Here is a 25,203-nt window from a genome sequence, read left to right on the forward strand (position 1 = left end):
CAGCCACGCCCTTCGTCAGCAGGCTCCTGATTGGTGGCTCTGTGTCAGGTGAGGCTTTAAAGAGGTCTTCTGCTCTGATGGTAGTTCCTGGTCTGGTCTGCTGCCTGGTTGCTGCTTCGATCTGTCGGACCTCGTGCTCCTGGTTGAGCTGCTCTGTGCCCCCCTCAGTGATGTAGAGCTCTGTGTAGATCTGATTCAGAGGGGCAGAGTTTCCTGCTCTAGCGACCCCCTCAGACACACTGTGGAACTTCTTCTGCAGGCTCCTCTTCAGTCGCCCTGCACACACTCCAGCAGCACTTCCTGAGTGAAGAGAGAAGTCACATGATCAGAGGAGTCAAGATGCCAGTGACTCTCTGACACATGCAGAATCAGCATTTCTTCTCTTCTCTGCGTGACGATCACCTGTGTTTGTGAGCAGAAGGACGAAGGTGTGAATCCACCTGCCACGTCTGTCTGACCGGATGTTTTCAGACACCTGACTGTAGCCTGGACACGTGTGCAGTGAGTTGTGTAGTTGTGTGGCTCTCCAGCTGAGAAGAGACGGAGTCTGAACACCTGCTGTCTGTTGTCTACCTCAGTACTCCGGCCGAGCGCGTGACTCGACACTTACAACACAACAACATCGCTTCACGTCACGTGACTTGAACAGAGGCGTCTCATTGGTCAGTGCCATTCAGTGGGTCCGATGAACAGAATCATCTTTCACTCTCACCACACTGTCAGTAGAGTGTTTTATGGAGGTGTTCAGTGCAACTGGGACCAGAGGAGATGAAATACTGTTCAGATCAACTCAGATTTACGCAGCCCAGACCTGACAAGGCAAAAATACATCAATAAAAGCAAGTAAAACCTGCTGAGCAGATGCTCATTGGAGGGAAGGAAGTACTCATTTGTGGGCACCAACAGGCGCACCTTCTCTCGCGCCATCATCAGCACCTCAGTTGACTGTTCTGTTCCCTCAAATGAGTGTTTTGTTCCCTTTGGTGGCCACGACTGAATGTATTTTTGATTTCCCTGTGAGGCCCGAGGCTCCGTACAGAAGAACTGACCCCCTGTTTGTACATTTGTACGTCACAAGTGAAGTTTGCTGTGTTCACTCACTGTGTATTTTGATCAACCACTGACTGTCACTGCATCACATTCTGGGCAGAAAAGTGAGAGGGAAGAAGAGCAAGCTCAAGCTGGACATCTCTTCCGTTTCACTGTCAGTGCTGAGGCCAGCTGTTTTTCAGGGGCGTCGCCATGACTCACTGGGACGCTGAGGGTCAGAGGTCACCTGCTGCTGCTGCCACACCTGTCCACAGTCCAGGTTTATCACTCTGTATCACAGTCAGCAGAGTCGTAAACTCTGACTGTGTTGAGATGAGAGCAGCTGCACCTCTGCACTGACTTGACTGTTCACTTGACTTCACTTCCTGCTCTTTTCTTCTTTCACTCCATTCAACCAGTCGACACATTATCAGCTGAGTTTCCACCAGCACTGGAGAGTTAGTCTCTTCTCACTCATCCCTTCACCTCAGATCACACTCCTGATTCATCCCTTCACCTCAGGACCTCACTCCTGATTCATCCCTTCACCTCAGATCACACTCCTGATTCATCCCTTCACCTCAGATCACACTCCTGATTCATCCCTTCACCTCAGATCACACTCCTGATTCATCCCTTCACCTCAGATCACACTCCTGATTCATCCCTTCAGCTCAGCACCTCACTCCTGATTCATCCCTTCACCTCAGCACCTCACTCCTGATTCATCCCTTCACCTCAGGACCTCACTCCTGATTCATCCCTTCACCTCAGATCACACTCCTGATTCATCCCTTCACCTCAGATCACACTCCTGATTCATCCCTTCACCTCAGATCACACTCCTGATTCATCCCTTCACCTCAGGACCTCACTCCTGATTCATCCCTTCACCTCAGGACCTCACTGCTGATTCATCCCTTCACCTCAGGACCTCACTCCTGATTCATCCCTTCACCTCAGATCACACTCCTGATTCATCCCTTCACCTCAGGACCTCACTCCTGATTCATCCCTTCACCTCAGCACCTCACTCCTGATTCATCCCTTCACCTCAGATCACACTCCTGATTCATCCCTTCACCTCAGATCACACTCCTGATTCATCCCTTCACCTCAGATCACACTCATGATTCATCCCTTCACCTCACCACCTCACTCCTGATTCATCCCTTCACCTCAGGACCTCACTCCTGATTCATCCCTTCACCTCAGATCACACTCCTGATTCATCCCTTCACCTCAGATCACACTCCTGATTCATCCCTTCACCTCAGATCACACTCCTGATTCATCCCTTCACCTCAGGACCTCACTCCTGATTCATCCCTTCACCTCACCACCTCACTCCTGATTCATCCCTTCACCTCAGGACCTCACTCCTGATTCATCCCTTCACCTCAGATCACACTCCTGATTCATCCCTTCACCTCAGATCACACTCCTGATTCATCCCTTCACCTCAGATCACACTCCTGATTCATCCTTTCACCTCAGCACCTCACTCCTGATTCATCCCTTCACCCTCCAGTGTGGACAGTCAGAAGGTCACTGACCTGTGAGCAGCTCTCCTCTGGTCTGCAGACGTGTGTCGTCCATGTTTGCAGGTGAATCTCCTCAGGTGAAGCTCAGCTCCTTCTGATCCTGAAACACACTGTGACAGAGGAACACGCCTCCGTGAGGGAGGCGGGGCGAGAGGTGAGTGTGTGTTTTCCAGAGTCCAGTTCCAGCCATGTGGTGTGTCTGTGTGTGACTCCAGACTCCTCAGCTGCTGAAATGATCCAGACCACCAGGATGAACCCAAACCCACCTGGAGCCTCAAGACGTCTCAGTGTCACTCACACCTTTGGTCCAAAGTCCACTTGACACAGAGGAGAGAATCCAGGAGTGGTGAGCAGAGCGCCAACAGGCTTCAGTTCAGAGTTCACCTGCGCCGCACCTGTCCAAAGCTCAAGCTCACGTCAGGTCAACAGCACTTCCTGTGGTGGGGACTGCTGTGGATGCATCATGTCCATGGACCGTTCCTGCGCTCATCGTCTGCTTGTTTCAAAATAGGATCAAATGTTACACATTTCGTTAGGACGACGAAGCAATGTCCAAACGTGTAGAGTTTTTCTGTATTGAAGTTCCTGCAACACAGTCACGCGTCACTGGTCTGCAGGTTCATCCTTCTTATTTAACATGTTTTCACTTTCTCCAACAGCAAATACACCAACGGTCGCAATCTTTGGACACATTTACACAGACTGCAGCCAAACGCACACTGCACACGTGACACCATAAAGATAAACCACAGCCTCTCACACACCGTCCCACGTACACCGACAACACTAAGGTCCACTGTCATATAGTTCACCCCCACACTCACCTGCAACACAGTCACGCGTCACTGGTCTGCAGGTTCATCCTCACAACTGAGTGAGATGGACCTGCAGAGTCCACCCCAGCAGCCTTCAGCCGTCCCTGACATGCCTGACTGAATGTCTGCGCCTATTCCTGAATCTGTGCATGCATCCAAAAGCTCTTTTCATTTGACAAAATAATACAAAACATTATAGAAATAAATCATAATAATTGAGGGGCCTCTACTTGTGAGTCCCACACAACACTGTTGACTTTTGAATTGTTTTCCCCTGAGTGTTTGTTTGATGGCCAAATCTTCAAATCTAGTCTGAGTTTTGTGTCAAAACTCATTTGTTCATTCACACATCATCTCTGTTCGTCGTGTTTTTGTCAACTAAAAGTCACAACAGTTTGGTCCAAAACTCACTGTATTTGAGTCGTGTTTCAGTCAGAACATTTCACTCCTCCTTCTTCAGATGCTTCATTGTGTATTTATTCCAGGTGACTGGTGCTGCAGGCCTCCAACACTGACTAGAAACCTGGAGCCTCTTGAGTCCGAATGAATGAATGAATCCTCAATGCAAGGTTGCTCTTCGTGTTTCGATGCTTCACCCAACAGGTCCGTGACTTCCTGCTCCGGTGAGTGTTGTTGCTCTCTCTTGACAGAGTCTGCCAGATGATGAACCTTTCTCCTCCGTGTTTTTGTGCTTCTGCGCCTGAGAATCGGCCTCAGTTGATTCTCAGGTGCCGCTCCCTGGCGCCCGACCTGTTGTCAGTGTGTTTCTGGATTTGGCTGGAGCTTGGACTCTCTCTTGCTTCTCTGTTTGTGTCGGCGCTGCCGTTTGTGTCATCAACTCTGTTTGTGGATCTCTTTGTGTCAGCCTCTCTGGACGTCCTGCGCGTGGCTTCTCCTCTTCGTCTGAGCTCTCGTCACACAAGAGCCCACCGAGAAGCAAAGGCGGGTTTGGACACTTATTGAGTTGGGGACAACAAAAAGGCTCTTTCACAGCAGTCCCTCAAAGACGCACCTGAGGTTACAGAGGCGACCTGGCCACGCTGCGACTCCTCCTCCTCCTCGCTCCACACTCTTGTGACAGTCATGGAGGGGAACCAAGCGCTGAGGTTGACTTTCTTCCCAGGAGCCCCGGCCAAACCAACATGGAAGCTTTGGCCCACAGAGGTGAAGAGTGCTGTCCTGCACATCTCTTGCTCCGCCCCACTGGAGGAACAAACAAAAGCATCAGCTCTGTCTTCACTGTGACGTGAGTTGCCAGTGGCTCCTGCGCCCTGGAGGATGTGGACTGGACCTGTGGTTTCTGAGCCTGGCGAGAACGTCCTGAACAAGAAGAAAACAGATGAAACTCTGACACCATGCAATGTTGCATGTTGTTGACACGGACAGAGACACCACTGTTTGTCAGTGGACTCTCTGTCTTGTTCTAGAATTCTCCACAGGTCAATCCCACACAACACAGTTGACACACGCCCCCTAGTGGTAGAACTTATACATCCATCACATCTTCGCCCTGAAGATTCCTCATCACGTTTGTACTTGGGAAAAAGTCCAACTTGATCCTAAACAGATCTAACAAACCTTCTGAAATACAGTTCTGAAAGCAGTTTTCCACTCGCAGGTATATTTCAAAACGATACACCCGAACGTTTCAAGTGAGATTTACTACACTCCATATAAACAATCAATGTGCTCAATATGACGCTGCTGCTGCTCACTGAGCCTAACGTTTTGGTGGTCTAATTGGTCGTCCACATCTTGACCTTTGAGTTGGTTCCTCTCCGTTCCCGTCTAGCCTCACCGTCTCTTTCAGCGGTGTTGTCACTGGTGACGGTGCAGGTGATGGCAAGAGCCCATCAGTATCTGCAGGAGTGCTGCTGACTTGATAGCCACCCTCCGTGTCCACAGAGCATCATCGTGGAAAAGTCACTTCTTTGGTTTTTAGCAGATGTCGGCGATTTCTCCTGCAGATGTTTCCACCTGCAGTTGACCAACCAACGATCTGGAGCTGTTGCTGTGTCTCCTCACGACTGATGCTCTCTGACTCTTCCTCTCACTTTCTCACCTTCATTAGCTCAGCACTCATGAACGGTGGACCATCATCTGACACGACCTCGTCTGGAATCCCATGTCTTGCAAACATTGATTTTAGAGCTGTCGCCACATGTCTCTGTCAGTTCCGGGTATTTTGAATAGTAATCCACACACAGCAAATCATACATCAGCTGATAGTGGAACAAGTCTGTTCCAACTTTGGCCCATGCTCTCTGGAGTGTCATGACAGATGAGTGGCTCTCTGGTGTTTTTCCTCCTGAATGCATGACATACCACACACTTCAACACAACATCTTCAATCTCTTCTGACATATTAGGCCAGAGCACGACGTCTCTCGCCCTTTCTTTGCACTTGACTGCTCCAAGGTCAGCTTCATGTCCTCTCAGTAGCATATAACTGCTCTCAGGCTGTTATCTGCAGCTCTTCATCAGCTGCTGTTCGTGCTCTGAATGTCTTCAGTTTCTCTTCTGTGATCGGTATTTCAGCAGTGAGTTGATGAACCTGTAGTTCATCTTCCAGTAGTTGCTCTGTTGTCTCTTTCAGGTGAGCTGGACTCAGTGTGTCAGCAGTGTCGAGGTCCTTTCCAGGCTTGTAGCTGACCCGCAGGTCACAAGGTTGTAGACTCATGAACATCCTCTGCAGTCTCCGTGGAGCTTTCTGAAGTCATGTCTCTCAGGGCTCATGGTCCGACTCCACATGTACTGTCTTGCCATAAACAACTTCTCACAACCATCGACAATGGCTCAGAGCTCTTTTTCAATCTGTGCGTATCTTTTCTGACGCTCCGTCAGTGCTCTTGAACCGTAGGCCACCGGCTGTCCATCCTGGGTTAAAACTGCTCCAAGGCCTTCTGAGCTTGCGTCCACAGACAACGTGATGTCCTTTGTCACATCACAGTACCTGAGCACCGCAGCTTCACTCACAAGCGTCTTCAGCTTTTTAAACCTTTTCTGCTGCTCAGTCTCCCAATGTCATGCTACGTCACCTTCCAGACGTTTCCGGAGTGGCGCACTCACATCAGAGAGGTTTGGGACAAACTTTGCCAAATACTGTAGCATGCCCAGAAACCACAGCAGACCTGCCTTGTCTTCTGCTTCAGGCATTTCTTGTATTGCTCTGACTTTCTCCTTGTCTGGTTTCACTGCCTCTGCAGGCAGAATGTGACCAACATATGTGATTTCCATCTTTCTACATTTGCATTTGTCTGTGTCTAACTTGAGGTTGATGCTTCGGATCCGGTCCATCAGCGCTCTCCGTCTCATGTCATGCTGTTTTTCATCTTCTCCCCACACCCAGATATCATCCACTACCTTCACCACTCCTTCCAAACCCTCCAGTCTCTGTGCAATGTACTTCTGGAAGACTTCAGGAGCTGACGATGTTCCAAAGGGAAGTGGCAGGAAGAGGTCACGTCCATACGGGGTGTTAAACGTGCATAACTCGGAGCTCTCCTCCTCCAACTGCACTTGCCAGACGCCATGACTGGCGTCCACTGCAGAGAAAACCATGTCTGCGATGATGATCTCTTCAGCTGTGCGTAGAGGATAGTGTTCTCCCTTCTGAGTGTGTTAGGCTTCACCACAGGGACCATGCTGTTGACCCAGTCTGTGGGCTCATTCTGCTCGACGATGACTCCAAGATCTTCCATCCTGTTTTCCAGTTCTGCTTCCACTCTGTCTGTCAATGCTCTCGGCACTTTCCTTGGCGGGTGAATGAGTGGGGTGACGTCTGGAGTGAGCTGGATGTGATGCCCTCCTGGCACACACCCTCACCCAGCAAAAACACCCTCACATTCATTCAGTAGGTCACTACTGTCTTTTCCATTTACACTGCACACTGGCTTGATCAGTCGGAGTTTGGAGCAGGATTCTCTTCCGAGAGGTTGCAACCCAGTCTCACAAAAAAACGTGCAATAACAACGTTTGTCCACTTCATGAAAACGTAGTGGTTTGACGAATTTGCCTCAAAAAACGTATCCCAGGTACATTTAATTTCTCAATGGCTTAGTGAAGGGCGTTCCTTTGGACACGTGACTGACAGCTTTCTCCCCTGTCTGAACATAAAACATGGCGGACATCCGTTCTATTTTTGCTCTAAATTGTGAGATTTTAAAACAATTAAATGTTTTTGTTGAGTTTTGATCACATTTCTAGCGACAAATGTGCACTTTATTTTAATATTTTCTGCTCGATGTATGTTTATGGCGCTTCGTTTTATCGTTTTGACCCAGGTTCTTTAGTGGTGCTCACTGAAATCGTAGTATTCTGACGTTTGCCCTGCTGGCCATAAATACGCTCTAAAATGCGGGGTTTTAAATGACTTTATTGGCATTTGATCGCATTTCTAGCGACAAATATATCCTACATTATAATATTATGTGCTCGTTTTATGTAAATGACGCTTATTTTCTTTCGTTTGGACCGAGATAGTTTTGTGATTCCCTGTTAAATCGTAGTATTGTAACGTTTGCCCTGCTGGCCATAAATACGCTCCAAATTGCGGAGTTTTTAAATGACTTTATTGGCTTTTGATCGCATTTCTAGCGACAAATACATCCCACGTTGTAATATTATGTGCTCGTTTTATGTAAATGATGCTTAGTTTCTTTCGTTTGGACTGAGATTGTTTTGTGATTCCCCATTAAAATGTATTATTACGGTGGTTATCTGCTCGCGCTGAAAAACGTGCAATAACGACGTTTGTCCACTTGGCATACCGTAATGATTTTACGAATTTGCCTCAAAAATCGTTTCACTCTTACGTTTCATTTGTCAATGGCTTTATGAAGGGCGTGCCTCCGGTCACGTGACTGACAGCCTGCTCTCCTGTCTGAACACAAAACATGGTGGACATCCGTTCTATTTCGCTCTAAATTGTGAGATTTTAAAACAAAAGCTTTTGTTGACTTTTGATCGCATTTCTAGCGACAAATATATTCTATATTGGGGTTGTTATCTGCTCGCACTGAAAAACGTGCAATAACTACGCTTGTCCACTTGGCATACCGTAATCCTTTGAATACTTTGCCTCAAAAATCGTTTCTCTCGTACGCGTCATTTCTCAATGGATTTGTGAATGGCGTGCCTCTGGTCACGTGACTGATAGAGCACAAAGCATGGCGGACACCCGTTCTAGTTTTGCTTTAAACTCTGAGATTTTAAAACAATTAAAAGCTATTGTTGCGTTTTGATCACATTTCTAGCGACAAATGTACAACTGACTTTCATTTTTTCCACTCGTTTCATGCATTTGACGCTTCGTTTTTTTCGTTTTGACCCAGATTCTCTCGTCGGTCTCAATTCAATGTATTGTAAGGAGTTATATTTGTTGTTTGTCTCTGTCGCTACGCGCGGGTCCGTTTTATTTTGGAGGGGTAACGGAAATGTGGAACGGTTGATTGGTGTGACAATAAACGGAGCGGCAACGTTCGGGGCCGCTGTTCAATGAAACTATCTGGTTCTTGAGTCCTAAATTCCTCTTCTGCAGAACAGCTCGGCTACATTGGTGGCAGCGGTGGGATTTCGTGCGGGTGAGAATTCGTCGCTTAAGCTGCAGTGTGGAAGTTAGAGTTAGCACCTGCTAACCGCTGTAGGTAGTGTGAAGTTTTCAGACAGCACGTGGAAGAAAAATACCGCGTGTAGCCAGGTCGTTAGTTGTTCGAGAGCTTGGACCTGAGGAAGATGTGGGAACAAGTGGACGACTCAACAGACACCAAGTTCGAACGCCGTGACCGTAACTACTCAGGCAACGTTCGCATCGAACTTCCCCCGCCCTTCGCCGGAGACGAGGAGCAGGGCTTCCCATGCTGGGTCCGACAGTATGAGGTGGCCGTGAGTGCGTTGGTTGGGAATAATGACCAGGAATGTGAAGATGAACTGAGTCACATTTTGCCAACTCGACTGACGAAAGCTGCCTTCCTACTGTGGGACAGCCTACCGAGGGCAGTGCAGAGGGACTATGCGGCCGTGAAGGCGAGATTGATGGAGGCGTTTGGTCATGGCTACTTTCTGGACCGCTTCAGAACGAATCTGTCCGCCCGGATGCGTGCCCCCGGTGAGAGTTTGGACGTTTATGCTGCGGACATTAGTCGACTCGTGCATGAAGCATTCCCAAACTATGGACAGGTGGCACAGAGGGAGGAGAAGTACCGCCGGTTCTTAGCTGGACTTGACCCGGCTTTAAGAGCAAAGTGCCATGAACAGGGGGCAACAGATCTGGAAGAAGCTTTGATGATCGCGAGCAGGTGCGAGATGGCCAGGGAAGCTCTAAAGATGGATTACGGGACCCCTTATCAACGCTCCTCCCCTGTTCTGCAAGCAGCTGGTACTGTGAATTCTATTTGTACACAGTCATCATTGGATCGTTTACTGGATGAGATGAGGGAAATGAGAGTGGAGATGAAGAAAATAATGGAGGAAAATGACAGATTGAGAAGGCAGGCAAACAGGAAAGAGTGTGAGTGGTCAAACCGTGGACGAAGGTGTAGATGCACTTGTGGAGAATTGGACTGTCAGTCAACTTTGTCCGACCGGCGCTGGCGGGAAAGGAACCGGGAACCCAGTCAGGAGAGAGTGCATAATGCTGGAGACCGAGGCCGGTCCCCCAGCCGGCGCAGTCCAGAGGCGACAGGTGGAAACACTCCGAGACGGGGAGGTGTGCGTTTTCTTTCTCCCAGGAGAGGGGAAGCGGGCAATCAGTCGGGAAATGCTCAGTAGCTGATGTTGTGGGCCAGACACCAGCTACGGTCACCAGGGGCCCTGAGTTACATGGAGACCTGCATCAACCCTCCAGGGAGCAACACTGCTGCACGTCATATATTAGGGGCAGCGTTGAGGGCACTGAAATGAACATTTTGGTTGACTCTGGCTCCACTGAGTCGTTCATGAGTGCAGATTTTCGCATGTCAGTTCCTTCTTTGCGCAAACGACCCCTACAGACTGCTGTTGTGGTGGCTCATGCTGTGAATGGACAGATGCTGGACACATTAGGCTCAATAACCGTGACTCTGCGCATTGGTGAGCACTCTTGGCAACAAAGGTTTTACGTGCTAAGGGAGTCATCCCAATCTGCAATACTTGGACTGGACTTCCTTATTTTGAATCACGCTCTTTTGGATTATACCCATCAAAGACTACAGTTATGGGATGTGGTCGTCCCCCTTATGCAGGACAAGGACTTGATCCCTTTATGTTGCAATGTCTCCGTATCATCGGATAAGAACATGGACTTTGTGGGTTATCTATCTCCTAATTTACCTTCTACATGTGAATGTGTTGTGGCTCATACCGTTACTCACGTAAAAGATGGAGTCACCACTGCAAGAATCTTGAATCCAACAGATCAAGACATGGTGTTGAAGAAAGGCATGCACCTTGGTGAGTTTTTTTCAAGGAACGAGACCGAAGTGCTGTCACTTCCACAACCTCTTTGTGTGGCTGAAGCAGTGATGCCAAATAAAGACCGTATTATGGAGTCATTACGGGAATCTCCAGCTGAGGGGCATCAGAAGATCCAGTTGATGGAATTACTTGAAGAGTTCCAGGACATCTTTAATGTATCGAAAGCTGTGGCAGGTAAATGTTCACTGGTAAAGCACCATATTAGAACTGGTGATCATGCCCCACTTCGGCAACAAGCTTACAGAACTTCACCGGAGAAGAGAAAGGAGATTGACAACCAGGTGGCGACCCTTTTGTCTCAGGGGGTTATTGAGGAGAGCTGCAGTCCGTGGGCCTCACCTGTAGTGTTGGTGAAGAAAAAGAATGGCGACTGGAGGTTTTGCATTGATTATCGTCGCCTGAACAGTATCACCATAAGAGACTCTCATCCTCTTCCCAGGGTGGATGATACACTGGATGCATTGGCTGGCGCTTGCTGGTTCAGCACATTGGACTTTGCAAATGGTTACTGGCAAGTTGAGGTGGCGGAAGAAGACAGAGAAAAGACAGCATTTTCCACCGGCAGGGGCCTCTATCAATGGCGCTCGATGCCTATGGGCTTGACCAACGCATGATGGAGTTGGTGTTGAGAGGGTTGCCATGGCAGGTGTGTATGGTTTACCTGGATGATGTGCTGGTGTACAGTCCTACCTTCGAGCATCACCTGTTGACTCTGCGTGAGGTATTGTCCCGCATTCAAAAGGCAGGACTGAAGCTGAATCCTAGCAAGTGTCATTTTGCACAAAGCCATGTGGTGTTCCTAGGACATGTGGTATCGAATCAGGGGCTCCAGCCTGATCCCCGTAATGTTGAAAAGGTCTGTTCATGGCCCCAAAATCCTACAGAAGTCAGGGCTTTTGTCGGATTATGTTCATATTATAGACGTTTTGTGAAAGACTTTGCTTTGCATGCAGCTCCACTTCATAAACTGACTTGCAAAGACACACCCTTCAACTGGACTCCCGAATGTGATGCTGCTTTTCAATATCTCAGAAAAGTGTTGACGTCTCCGCCTGTGGTATTGATGACTGACTTTTCACTTCCTTTCAAGGTGTACACTGATGCGTCTTTGATGGCTGTGGGGGCAGTACTAGCTCAGGATCATGATGGGTTAGAAGGAGTGGTTGCTTATGCTAGTCAAGCGCTAACCTCCACTGAGAAACGCTGGTCTACATTTGATAGGGAGTTGTGGGCGATTGTGTGGGCGGTGCGTCAGTTCAGACATTACTTGGGGTCGGCAGAGTTCACAATCTTCACTGACCACAGACCGCTATTGAACCTTCGTACTATGGCCATTGATAAAGATCCGTCTGGAAAGAGGGCTAGGTGGATTCTGGAGCTGGATCCATTTAACTGGGTCCTCAAATACAAAAAAGGAGAGTTGAATATTAACGCAGATGCTCTGTCGAGACGCCCTCAAGTCAGGTCGTGTGTGGTTGAGGGTGGTTTCTCACCGCAAGTCTCATCAGGGGTGAATTATGTCATGACTCAACCGGATGAGGAATCTTCTCCTGTTGATGCGGCATTATTGGACTCCTCAGCTGATGCTTCGCTAAATGCAGAGCTGAATGCTGATGAACTAACAGACGTGCCAAGTTCTTTCCAACAAGAACTTTCTATTGACAGAGATATTCTGATTCAGCGCCAACAGTCTGATCCAGATATCCGAGTCGTTGTGAAATGGATTTCTGAGAATGTGTCCCGGCCTACGAGGTTTCAGATGAGGGGCAGTTCACGATGGTTGCGTAAGTTGTGGACAGAGTTTTCACGCTTGTCACTCCAGGATGGTCTGCTCTGCCGGTCTTTGACATCTTCACTCACTGGCGAGGCTCTCTGCCAAGTAGTGATTCCCTCCTCAATGGTGGAGGAGGTATTAAAGCAACTACATGGTGGTCCGTTAGCAGCACATTTTGGGGCTGACAGAGTTTGGGAGAAAGCGAGAGTCTCCTGCTACTGGCCTTACATGTTTAAGGATATCCGTCAGTGGTGCGAACAATGTGTTCCCTGTCAGACTCGCAAAACTCCTACACCGAAGCATCGTGCGCCCATGGGGGGTGTACAAACAGGACGGCCTTTTCAGAGGGTGGCGATGGACGTTCTTGAATTACCTGTAACTTCAAAGGCCAATAGATATGTGCTGGTGGTGGAAGATTATTTCACTAAATATGTCAATCTATATGCTCTGGCTAATCAAACGGCTCAGACTGTTGCTGGCTGCTTATTCGAGGATTATGTTCTGGCACATGGGGTTCCAGAAGTTCTGCATAGTGATCAAGGTAGACAGTTTGAATCAGAGGTTGTCCAAAAACTGTGCATGCTTTTGGGTATCAAGAAGACACGCACCTGCCCTTATAATCCGAAATCGGATGGCATGGTTGAACCTTTTAACAGGACTCTCATCAACCAACTGGCCAGAGCATTGCTTGACTGTGGTGGTGGTGAATGGGATGACTTCGTGAAACATGTGGCGTTTGCGTACAACACTTCAGTCCATGCATCAACACGCTTCACTCCTTTCTACCTGACACACGGAAGGGAGGCTAGAACACCCATGGATATGCTCGTGCCAATTGGTCGACAACATCAGGGGCTGACGCACCCTGACTTTGTCACCTCATTAGCATTGAAACTTGACACTGCGTTCAAGGTGGCCCGGCTAAACAATATGGTCGCCCATGAGGAACAGAAACTGTATTATGACTCAACAGTTAGACATCATTCATATGCTGTTGGGGATTTGGTGTGGTTGAACAATCCGACAGAGGGTCGTTTGAAACTCGCTGCACATTGGAAAGGTCCATATCGTGTCATGTCTGTGTGTGAAACGCAGGGAGAAACAGGATTGACCTATCAAATCGGTGATGCATTCGAGCTGGACGGTCGTACTCAAGTTGTTCATTATGATCGTCTAAAACCATATACATTGCCTGTTCCTGTTGAAAACCCCATTGTTTTTTTGCCTTCACAGCAAAACGAGCAGGCTGAGTGCATTGAAAATGTTGGGATGGAGAGTGATAACCCCATTCCGGAGAATGCCACAAGGGGGCCTCCTCAGGCTGTGACTCGTGCAGGGAGACGAGTTAGGGTCCCATCCCACTTTGATAACTTTGTTATGTCTTAATGGTGTTCTGTTAATGTTCTGTTAAGATAGAGTTATGCTTCATGTCAAACCTGTCAGACATTTATCATTCCTTGGTGTGTTTTAAATCTGTCATATATCAGCTAAGCTGGTATATAGGGACAGGTGGGAGTAGTAGTTCCTAATACCAAGGTTCTAAGTGATACTTGTGTGCATATGTGTATATATATATTCATTGTATTTCTGTGGGCACAGTGTTTGGAATGGTATTGCCTTTTCATGCGGTGAAACGGGGACGTTTCTTTCTCGAAGGGGGGGGAGAACTGTAAGGAGTTATATTTGTTGTTTGTCTCTGTCGCTACGCGTGGGTCCGTTTTATTTTGGAGGGGTAACGGAAATGTGGAACGGTTGATTGGTGTGGACAATAAACGGAGCGGCAACGTTCGGGGCCGCTGTTCAATGAAACTATCTGGTTCTTGAGTCCTAAATTCCTCTTCTGCAGAACAGCTCGGCTACAGTATTATTGTACAGCTGGCCAGTAATTCCGCAGCTAATTGCGGGATTTAAAAATAATTAAAAGCTGTTGTAAGCAGAGTTGTAATCACATGCAATGTACTCTTTAATTTTTAAATATTATGTCATGAAATGATATAATGTTTATTATCCGACTGGAGAAGGGAGTGGCGTCACGGACCGAATGTTATTTATTTATCATTTGTATCGAATACATTTCTACGCATAATAGTATTATCGGATATTTAAAATCGTGTCAAGTGCATATAAAGTCTTTTGGCAAGAAAGGAAGTTCCGTGATTTATTCGTTTTGCTGACTCACGCTTCGTTCTCCGTCACTGACGTCAGCTGAAACGCAGGCGGACCATTCCAAACCTCCCAAGCCGTAGTTTCTAGTTTTCATTCTGTTTAAATATGTACACGTGATGTGGACGCCGACGTTTCTTTGGATATGTGAATTTATGCTTTGGATGAATAATTCAATTATACAAACACGTCGGACTTTGACGTCATCATCAGTGGTCGACCAGAACGAAAACATGGCGGGATGTCCTGCCTGCCGCGGGATGATGGCGTCACATCCGGCATGTACATCTCTTTTTTAATATTTTAATGGGTCAGAGGAAATTGAAATAAAGGATTTCAGTTCTGTTATGACAATTTTATTCTACTTCAGGGTCAAATTATTTATTCATTATATTCATCTCCTTGTACGCATGTATGAATTGCATGACAACATCAAGATCACACTTTTGCAGATGTATTTATTATTATTAACAAATTGTTATTTTTTGGTTTCTTCCATCCGTACCCACTCAAGTTGGAATATCTTTCCACTGCAAGAGAAAGAAAAAAAAGATTTAATCACAGCAGGGTAAAGAACAATGATCCTTGCTGGTCTTCAGTTTGTAACACACACATGAACATGTACATTTGTATATCTTTCTTCTATAGTCGTTTGACTATATCTTTCAGCTTTATACAATGATGTCTTGAACACCCTCCTCAGCTAGATCAACATGTGAATAGAGCCTTTGTCTTTCATAACTAGCTGATGTGGTCATAAGCCTGAATTGTAGCACCCACTGTCATCTCTTTAACTTAGACATTAACATAATGGCCCATCAATACCTTTCTCCCTTGGACAGGGACTTCAAGTACACACACATTACCATATTGCACCCACCCAGTGAATGCATCCTATTGGGTTGATCCTCTACTACACTTGGATGGGTGACTATTACAAATGAATACATCTGCAGTAACCATCCAGCACTATTCACTGTTCGAAAGGTGCATGCACCCCAGACTATCTCAACTTCTCGACAGAAGTTGGAATGTTCTATGTTGGAATGTGACTCATACCTTCTCTGGCTGCCTGAGTCAAACCTCAAATTTCATCATAAAGAAGAGCGAAAATGTACATACCACATGGAGCAGGGCTCCCACTCGATTAGTTCCATTATTTTCCCCTGAAACAAAAAAAAATGCCATTGAAATTAACAACACATCCACAGTGTATATTTACATTACATATCTACATCAAGTAATGACAAAACAGAACCTTTTGTTTTTTTGTTTTTACTAGCCGTTTCACTGGGTAATACCCGTCATCTCCAACCATATGGCTGCATTCTGAAAGAGCAAAAAGTGTACGTTTAAATTGTTAAAAACATCAAGGCATATACAGTGCACTGACAAATTCATCATTCAAAATAGATACTATATGTGGCTTCTTCTTGCTTTTCCAGATTATACATAGGCTCTGCACAAGTGAGCAAGGTGTGGTGTTTGTGGTGAAAAATTACCATCAGATGTGCCCACTACGTCTTCAGGCCAAAATATATACTGCAATGAACATTCACTAAAATATGAAGAAAGTACAAATAAAATCATTTACAGCTGCATGTGATATTTCTGTGTGTAATAGTTTTAAGGCACTGCACAATCTTGCATTGTATTGCCTTTATGAGATACATCATGTTTAGAGGCCAGGGCAGTCACTAGACTTATGTCAGCAACAGTGGACTGTGTGCATTGGATTTAAGAATGGCAACACTTTGATGTAGGGATATTAAAATAATTTTTAGTTTGTGTGGTCATAATTCTAATTTCTTTGTTTTGTGTCTAATTTCATATTTGTATTTCAAGTCTTATGGTTTTATAACATCACTTTTTACATCTTTGCAAGGCAATGTATGATGTATATAATATGTAAGAACCTTTGGATCCATCTTCTGTCTTCCTTCTGGTGCTTTTTCTTGGAGGTAATCCTGTTGAGGATAAATATAACTGTTTGTACAGAATAATTCCCACAATATTTTATTACATATAACATCCAATAGACTAACGATCAAAAACCAATGACGCATCTCGTGCAAATAAACCATGTCATAACATGCTAATCTCTGACATGTCAGACTTTGTCATAGCAACCTGAACTATAAAAAGTCTTTCACCTAAATATTATAATGTCTACAAATAATTTATGAACCAAAACAGATATTCTGGTAATTGGATTGCAGACATGTCTCAAAGATCTAACTACTACATCCTCAGAGGGCCTGTGGAGGCTCTTTTGGAGGAGGTTGATGGCTGGCTGGCAGAGGTTGTGGACGGACGGATGGTGGAGGAGGTTGATGGCTGGCTGGCAGAGGTTGTGGACGGATGGATGGATGGTGGAGGAGGTTGATGGCTGCATATCTGTCCAACCTTTGTGGAACAGATAGACAATATGATCAGAGTGAGATTTTTGTATATACACACACAGAACTTTCTAATCTTCCAGAGATACTCAGCCTTAAAAGACTGATTTACACCACATAAACTTTAACATTATTTTCCAGAATTCAACATCAAAAAAGCTCTCAGATAAATTTAAATTGTGTATAATTCTAAAGCACAACTTTGGATCTTGCTGCTTTCAGCTGTTTTTGTCTACACTGAGGAACATTCTACAGCGACTGGCACTGTGGGAAAGATGTGTCAGAGCAGGGAAATAACAGTGAGACCACAAGGTAAAATGGTCAGAAAGCTTTGCAGGGACCAACAATCCTCCACCACAGAACTGTGGTTAGACTCTGGAGCAGATGCTAATGTGGTGTATTGTTCCACTATATATAAAAACATTTATATGCAGTTATATGAGGGAAAGAGGTTGCTGGTGACTAATGAAGTCAAAAAAGGGCTAATAATGAATGATGGCCTGATCTGAATCCGGCCCATTATTACATGTGCCTGAAGATGCAAATACATTAACAAACTTACCTCTAACAACCGCCATATATAGGTCCTTCATCCGGTCCAGGCACTTGCTGGCATGGTCAGTCAGATGCCACTTGGAGTGGACCACCTGACTGGACCAAGTGCCAGGTTTCTTGCCTGGCCGAGCTAGAAACACCACAGCTCTGTGGCCCAAAGTGTGCAGTTTTCCAGCTGAAAAAAAAAAATGAAATCGCCATATGTTAAGCCATAAATTTGAAAAATACAATTACTGATGTCAAACATACCAGCATTTGTGCCTCGTCCATCACACGTGAGGCGGTGTTGTTTTTTCTTTGGTTTTTCAACCATTCCTCTTTTTTTTTTTCAAAAGTTTTAAGTCGTTTTGCCAGCCTCTGTCGCCTGGGCTGCTCTGCTTGGCAAATTTTGCAGGTCTTGCAAGCCACTGCAATAACTGCATTGCAGTTATTGCAGTGCTTATTAGTGGATCCGTGTGGCATCTTGAACTGGAAAAAAAAAACGTTTGTACCATGTATGATCCACATATCATTTTTGCCACACACACGTACATATATCAGACCTAATCTCTTTCAGGTGAAAATGAAGTTTTTTAGCCATAATGTAATGTAAACAATCACTTGTAGAGTACTGCAATGACAACGTTTGTTCTTCTTTATGTTACCGCGGAGTATTATACAGCATCCACTGTAAACCGCGAATTTGACAGTTACAAACATGGAAGCGATGGTTGCCCGAAATGATGGCAAACACTTCATATATTTCGCCATATATGACCCCTTGCGTGATAATTTCTTTCCTTTCAATGTTTAGAGCACGTTCGTCGCATGAAACTTCTTCCTCCCAGCAGTCTACGCGCGCGCACGATGGGCTTTTACCCACAATTCCTTCATTTCTACTGTTCGTAATGTAAAATAAAAAAAATAAAGAATAAAACATATCACCTTAAAACGTAACATACCTTTAAATTTTCAAAACGTATAGTGTCAACACCTTAAACGAGGGAATCACACTCAAATAAATGTTTGCTTTAAATCTCGTTGTATAGGTTTTCTGTCATCAATAGCTTGTTCTCGTGCGTTTTTTGCTCATGAGCAAATGAAGTATTATGTCTTTTCAAATATATTAAATATTATGAGCTTGAAACATGAATGTCTTAATATTCATTCATACAATAATCATCTAGTATCTCCAAATGAGTCACCTGATGGACTGATACAGCCAATGCCCTGAGCCTTGGCACATCCTATGAAAGATGCAAATGTTGTCTTCTATATTGGTTGAAAACCTCAAGACTGGAAGATCAATAGATAAATTGTCAGACTTGAGTAAACTACATTTAGTGAGAAGGTGCCAGTGTGGACCATATTTCAAAGATAGGTGAGAAAGGAATTTGTGTGTCAATTGTGTATGTGCTATGCAAAGGAGATATTCCAGCTATCTTCTTTGGTGTGGCTTTCTCTTGTTTTAAAGCTTGACAAATATAACCAAATTAGAGAGACACAATATGCGATTACGTCTTCTTCTTCTCTCTCTTTGGGTTTCTCCCTTCAGTGGTGGATCATCTTCCTCCATCTCCCCCTATCCTCTGCTTCCTCTTCTCTCAAACCTACAAACCTCATGTCCTCCTTCACCACCTCCATCAGTCTCCTCTGTGGCCTTCCTCTCCACCTTCTGCCTGGCAGTTCCAACCTCAACATCTTCATCTACCAATGTACTGGCTCTCTCTCCTCTGTACATGTCCAAACCATCTCCATCCAGCCTCTCTGACCTTGTCTCCTAAACACCTGAGCACATGTGCTGTCCCTCTGATCTACTGCTTCCTGATCCTATCATCATCCTGCTCTCACTCCCAGAGAGAAGCTCAGCATCTTCATCTCTGCTACCTCCAGCTCTGCCTCCTGTTTTTTCCTCAGTGCCACTGTTTCCAGACCATACAACATTGGCAACACTGATAGACCATTGTTTCATGTCAGTTAGTACACATGGCTGAATCTTTCAGATTTGTCACCAAACTTGCTACTCTGTGTTTGTCTTCCATTGTTTAATGGTTTAATTGTTTTTTTGCCCCTTTCCACCATGCCCAGTTGCCTTCCCAAGTCGGGGAGAGTAGAAGAAAATTCCCATCTCAGCAATTGTCAGATCCTCCCATCAAAAAGGCGCCAACAAGCTCAACAAACATAGTGATGCCTAACAAATACATGACGCCTGTTGGCCCTTTTCATTCAGACATGAACTCAGAGATAAATGAGATGACTTCCCTTCCTATCCAGACGTAGTCAGAAAGATACGGTGGCACATCCAGATGTTAAATAATAAGATGTCTTCTCGGGTTAAAATGATTGAACTCTTCCTTTAACTCAAAAGTAGGATCTATGACTTGTGTACTCTTAGTGCCTTTGTCAGCAGTATTCAGGATGTAATCCAGGTTATGATATTTCTACCTGTTCTAAGCTAACTTCGATGAGAAGCATTTACTGATGACCTTACCCATTTAGGTGGCCAGAGGCCATGGAAACCCCTAGTTCTAACCCTAATAACATTCAGAAATAAGTAAGATAATGCATTGCAACACCTGCTCAGACCATTTGACTCATTATTCCTGCAACAAAACAGCAGTCTCATTCATCGTACTGCTTTGGTTTTACTAAGTTCCTATATGTACTTGCACATGATTGAATAACATACATGAGCATTGTACAGACAATTTTAGTGGCAAAAGAAAGTCAGTGAAGTGAGTGAACACAGCCTGTTAATTGACTTTATTGAGGCTGCATGAAAAGCCGTATTTCACTGCCCTACCAACAAATCTCAAATTAATCATTCATAATTTACATAAAAAGCATCAGCATCTACTTCAAAATAGTAATAGTACATAACTCAGAAAAAGAGTCAATTGCAGGACAGTTTATTTTAACATTTCACATTCATACTGCAGGCCAGGTAATTACAACAGTTTTCCTCATTTTTTAATGAGGGAGGTCAAAGTTCAGAAGAGGAGCTACAATCCTAGTGTTCTTCATCTTCGGTGGAGGAGCTGCTATCATGGGGTTCTTCATCATCAGTGGAGGAATCATCGAGAGACAAGGCTTGCGATCCAAAAACATGTTGGTACGTTGAGCGAGCTGCACCCTGCTGAGCTTGAATTGCTGACAGTCTTCTCTTCAGCAGACAGAGTAGCCCCTCACGTCCTCTCCCAGTCAATGCTTCTGTGCCGCCTGACAGTGATATTACAATAAATTAGACTACTAACCTAGTATATCAGCACAAGTAGCAAATAGAACTGTACTTACTTTGCTGAGTGATCCCTTCTGAAAGCTGGGAGGAAATCTCTTCAATATTTCCAGCCATATTCCTCATGTACTCCCAGTGCTGCTTGACTTCACGGACAACAATGACCTCCTCTTCCTTCAGTCGGTTCAGCAGCATTACCTTTTTTTCTTTAACATATCACCATGACCTGCAAATCATCATATACATTTTTTATAAATAGTGGTGAACTACTTCCCGCAGTGTCTGTGTACTTTCAAAGGTGGGTTCTATTACACTGCATAATCTCCTCCTAATGACACCAGGCAATTTCTCCCATGGGACAGAATTATATAGAAGAGTGTCTCTTTCAGTTTTCAAAAGTAAAAAGGAAGTTGTCTCTGGAGCTTGTCTGATCCAATCACAGCAACCTCGGTCAAACAGCCAACAAAAAGCCTTTACAATGTAATTAAAAATAGCCTATAGATATGAAGACAACTGAACACATCCTAGATGTACTTACATTCCCAAGGCCAGGAATAGTTTTCCTCAGCCAGGAGCTCGTTGGGAGAAGGGAGTTTGCCAGTTTCCGGCACAACAGCATTGTATTTTGTGACGGCATCTTCTAAGGATCTCTTTTCCACTGAAATCTTTTTTCTCAGCAGATGTCTTCTCTTGTTGCCATCTAGAATATTAAACAGAAAATACTGAATATGTGCTCAGCCACACATTATTATCAAAAACTTGTTTTCTTTCGTTCTGTTCTTACCAGCCTGACGATACAGCTGATATTTCCGCTGCTTCATGCTGAGATACAGTCCTTCAATGGTTTTTTCAAGTTCATTTTGACTGCATGCTCCTTCTGAGGGAATATAGAAAAAAGAATTTAAATTTATTTTACGTCAGAATTGTACATAAAACACTGAGGTATTCACCTGCAGTCCACTGTTGAACAGTGTCTTCCTGAATAGACAACTCTCCAGCCAATTTCTTGAGCTCCTCAGGACTCTCGTGCAGCCACCCATTAGCTTCCACCACACCTGCCTTTCCCAGGATTCTGTTCAAGATGAAGAAAAACAGATGTAGACAGAGCAAAGCGTGCAGTGAAATTTAAATAAACTTTACATGTCCTGTTGATGCCCTGATGTGGTTGACGAAAGAGGTCACCTCTGTGTCGTTGGCCAAAAAGACACCTTCGAATAAGCCGTTTGGTCGAAAAGACATAAAGCAGGGGTGACCTTTATCAAGGTTCCATGTATTGCATGCCGTAGAAACAACTTATACATACCCTGAATGGCTCTTAAAGCGATAAAGCTTGCGGTTCCCATCCACTGAGACAGCTAACATTGAGGGTGTGCAGGCTGGGCACCGAAACTGATCGACTTCAGACAGCCTCTCAACTTCAAATTCTGCCTACGACCATTCCAGGAATGATTTTTGCATGGTGTCGCCACATATTTTACCACACTGTAAAAGGAAAATCAAGCATATAAATACATCTAAAACTCTTTCAATTCTGCAGGCAATTAGTCCAATGATGTACTAACCCGACCAAAGAGTTTTGTGCGCTGCTCCAGCATACCAACGAAAGCTTGTCGTGACATTCCTGGTGCAGTAATCTTGAGATCTTCGTACGTCGCGAACAAATCCACTGTGTACAGCGTCTCAAAATTGACTGTAGCTGGCCAGTAGCCACTTTCAATCAGCTCACTAATACCGACATCCAAAGCTTTCCCGCAGGAGCAGCTGACAGTTGGGAGGGACACATTGTATCGACCTAAAATATGTACATAACGAAATTTTAGAACAGAAAATAGAAAATATAATTCATACACAAGGAACTCACCATTCATTCCAATCAGAATTACTTGCTTTCCTGCAGAAAAGGTTGTTTGCCCAGAGCAGCAGTCGCAGCATGGATGCATTACTGGCAAAATGCACTCTGGGAAGATAGGAGACGAACATAATTTAAAAGAGGTTGTGTGTGTATATATATATATATATATACACAATATTGGTGGCATATATTATCTCAGTACAGACCTCTTCCATTGAAGGAGAATTTTCCTCCCTTCTCTTCCCTGATGTGAGTGGTTGGTGGCAGTGGCCTGTAGAATCCCTCTATCATGGATGATCTATGATGGAAAACCATGGAATTGTGGATGGAAACATCACAGGCTGCACAGTGAAGTGGTCTAGGCAAACAATCCTGACATTTCACAACAGCAGTCTTGGATCTGCAGTGGTGACAAGTTCCCTCTGTAGGCTTCTCAGACTGTAACATCTGATTAACCATATACGGCCTTAACACAGTCCACTTTTCCAGAGTTGAAGCTTTCTTGTCTTTCCAGTGTGAAGGTGCTGGGTCTATGGCAGGTCCCAAAAGGTCCTGCACCTCTTGAATGAGGGATCCTAGAAAACAGGGTAAGGTAACCAAATGTAGCAGCAATAAGACAAACATGGAAAGAAGAGGGTAAATAAACTGCTGCTAAAAACTACCTATATCTTGAACGGTCTCAGTCACGTGCTGATGTCCACTTGTAGATGGCGCACATGGCAATGAGTGCATGCTCCCAGAAGTCACTGTTGAGAGTAGGGAGATTTGTTTAAATGGACAAATGGACTAGAAACGTCATAATAAAAAGCAGGAAAATAGTAGTATGTTGAAAATAAATCCATAGATCTGTTGACAGTTCGACATTAAACTATTGAGGCTAAGAAGAAAGTCAGAGCAGGTACTAGTCAAATCAAACATTCCAACTGTCAAGAACCGGTACTCCTGGGTTACATGCACATTTCTAACAATGGATTGCTTGACGGTTACTGCTGATGTATTCATTTGTAATAGTCACCCGTCCAAGTGTAGTAGAGGATCCACGCAGTAGGATGTATTCACTGGGTGGGTGCAATATGTGAGGACTCATTGACCCAATTGACAATTGACCATTGTCTCTCACCTTAAACAACAACAACAAACATCCAAAACAAATTAGTAAAATTAAGCAGGACTCTGAAATTAATTAAACCACTAAACCGCATTACAGTAAACCACTTATACTGACTACTCAACCATGTAAACATTATGTCCTGTATTCAGCGAAATGTCCTCACTAGGACAGTGTCGTGTCAAATAGTTAGCCCCACAACCATGACAAATCAATCAAATACTGAAGCAGTTGACTGACATTAGTTCTATAATAATACATAACCAATGTAGTCAGTCAAAGACAGGCAATAGAGACCATAAAGTTAGTGAACAAAAATCACCTGAGGATGAACTCTTTGCCCGCTTCTTCCCTGTTCTCCTCCTCTTTGGGATAGGATTCCCTTCCTCGTCCTCCTCAACCCAAACAAATGTAAATTTGTCCGGTCCAGACACTTCTGAGGATTCTTGAGGTTGAGCATTCTTAAAATAAAGATAATGGAAAATGTTAGCGTCACCTAATACACAATATTACATATTGTTAGAAAGTCTCAGGACAGATCATGAGAGCATTAAATGCCTACCTTCGATTCCTCCAACAGCAAATCAGCAAGAAATAAGGCATCATCGTCCTCCATGATGCTCCTCAGTTGAGTGAGTACAGCCTGAATACCAATTTATCAGTGGCCACTTGATTTTAAGCACAGTGGACGTGACTATGCAAATCAGCAAGAAGAAAAGAAAAGAAATGGAAACCGGATAAGTTACCCCCATATTAATCCTCTGCTTCCCTCATCTCATCCTCTCTTCTTCCTCCATCTTTCCCTCCCTCCATCTCTTCCTCTCTCCTCCTCCATACATGACTGTAAACTGACCAAAAGGAAAGTGACATTTGTAGTTTTGAAAAAAGACCTTGAATGTTCCATGTCAACAACCAACGGTTCACTGAAACCTACAACAATGTAACAGTAAACAGTAGATGTTTGTCATCAACTGAATGTATTCAACTCAATCTGTGGACTTTATTCCATCGCATTCTTTTCTTATTTTACTTTTCTACCAGAGCCGCTGCTGTGGGCGGAGTCTGGACAACTGTTGTTTGATGTCCACGGTTGATCCGTTCACCGTGTTTGTGATTTAGAAGGGATTGTCGGTGGTGACTTCCGTGACATAAGTCACTGGTAAAGACCAGCAACGTGTGCAGACCCTATCATTTATTCATGTCAAGCTGTAACGTCCTGGAGTGGCTGAGACGCCTGGGTCCCACAAGGACAGAGACACCAAGGTGTGTGACTGTGTGTAAGCATGTCTGACCGTACT

The 25,203-nt window shown here is 44.8% G+C and overlaps 2 long non-coding RNA genes across 2 annotated transcripts; both read right to left on the minus strand.

Annotated features, from left to right (window-relative positions):
- Nucleotides 1-20,728: 20,728 nt before the first annotated feature.
- On the minus strand, nt 20,729-21,631 carry LOC128750224 (uncharacterized). Its single transcript, XR_008413168.1, has 3 exons — nt 21,484-21,631; nt 21,005-21,171; nt 20,729-20,929 (listed from the first exon to the last, which is right to left on the minus strand). It is a non-coding gene; the product is annotated as an uncharacterized LOC128750224 (long non-coding RNA).
- A 1,885-nt stretch (nt 21,632-23,516) lies between these two features.
- On the minus strand, nt 23,517-24,317 carry LOC128752193 (uncharacterized). Its single transcript, XR_008413644.1, has 3 exons — nt 24,228-24,317; nt 23,813-23,917; nt 23,517-23,543 (listed from the first exon to the last, which is right to left on the minus strand). It is a non-coding gene; the product is annotated as an uncharacterized LOC128752193 (long non-coding RNA).
- Nucleotides 24,318-25,203: the final 886 nt, after the last annotated feature.

Source organism: Synchiropus splendidus, chromosome 1, assembly GCF_027744825.2.
Source record: "Synchiropus splendidus isolate RoL2022-P1 chromosome 1, RoL_Sspl_1.0, whole genome shotgun sequence".
In the NCBI taxonomy this organism is placed as follows: Eukaryota; Metazoa; Chordata; class Actinopteri; order Syngnathiformes; family Callionymidae; genus Synchiropus; species Synchiropus splendidus.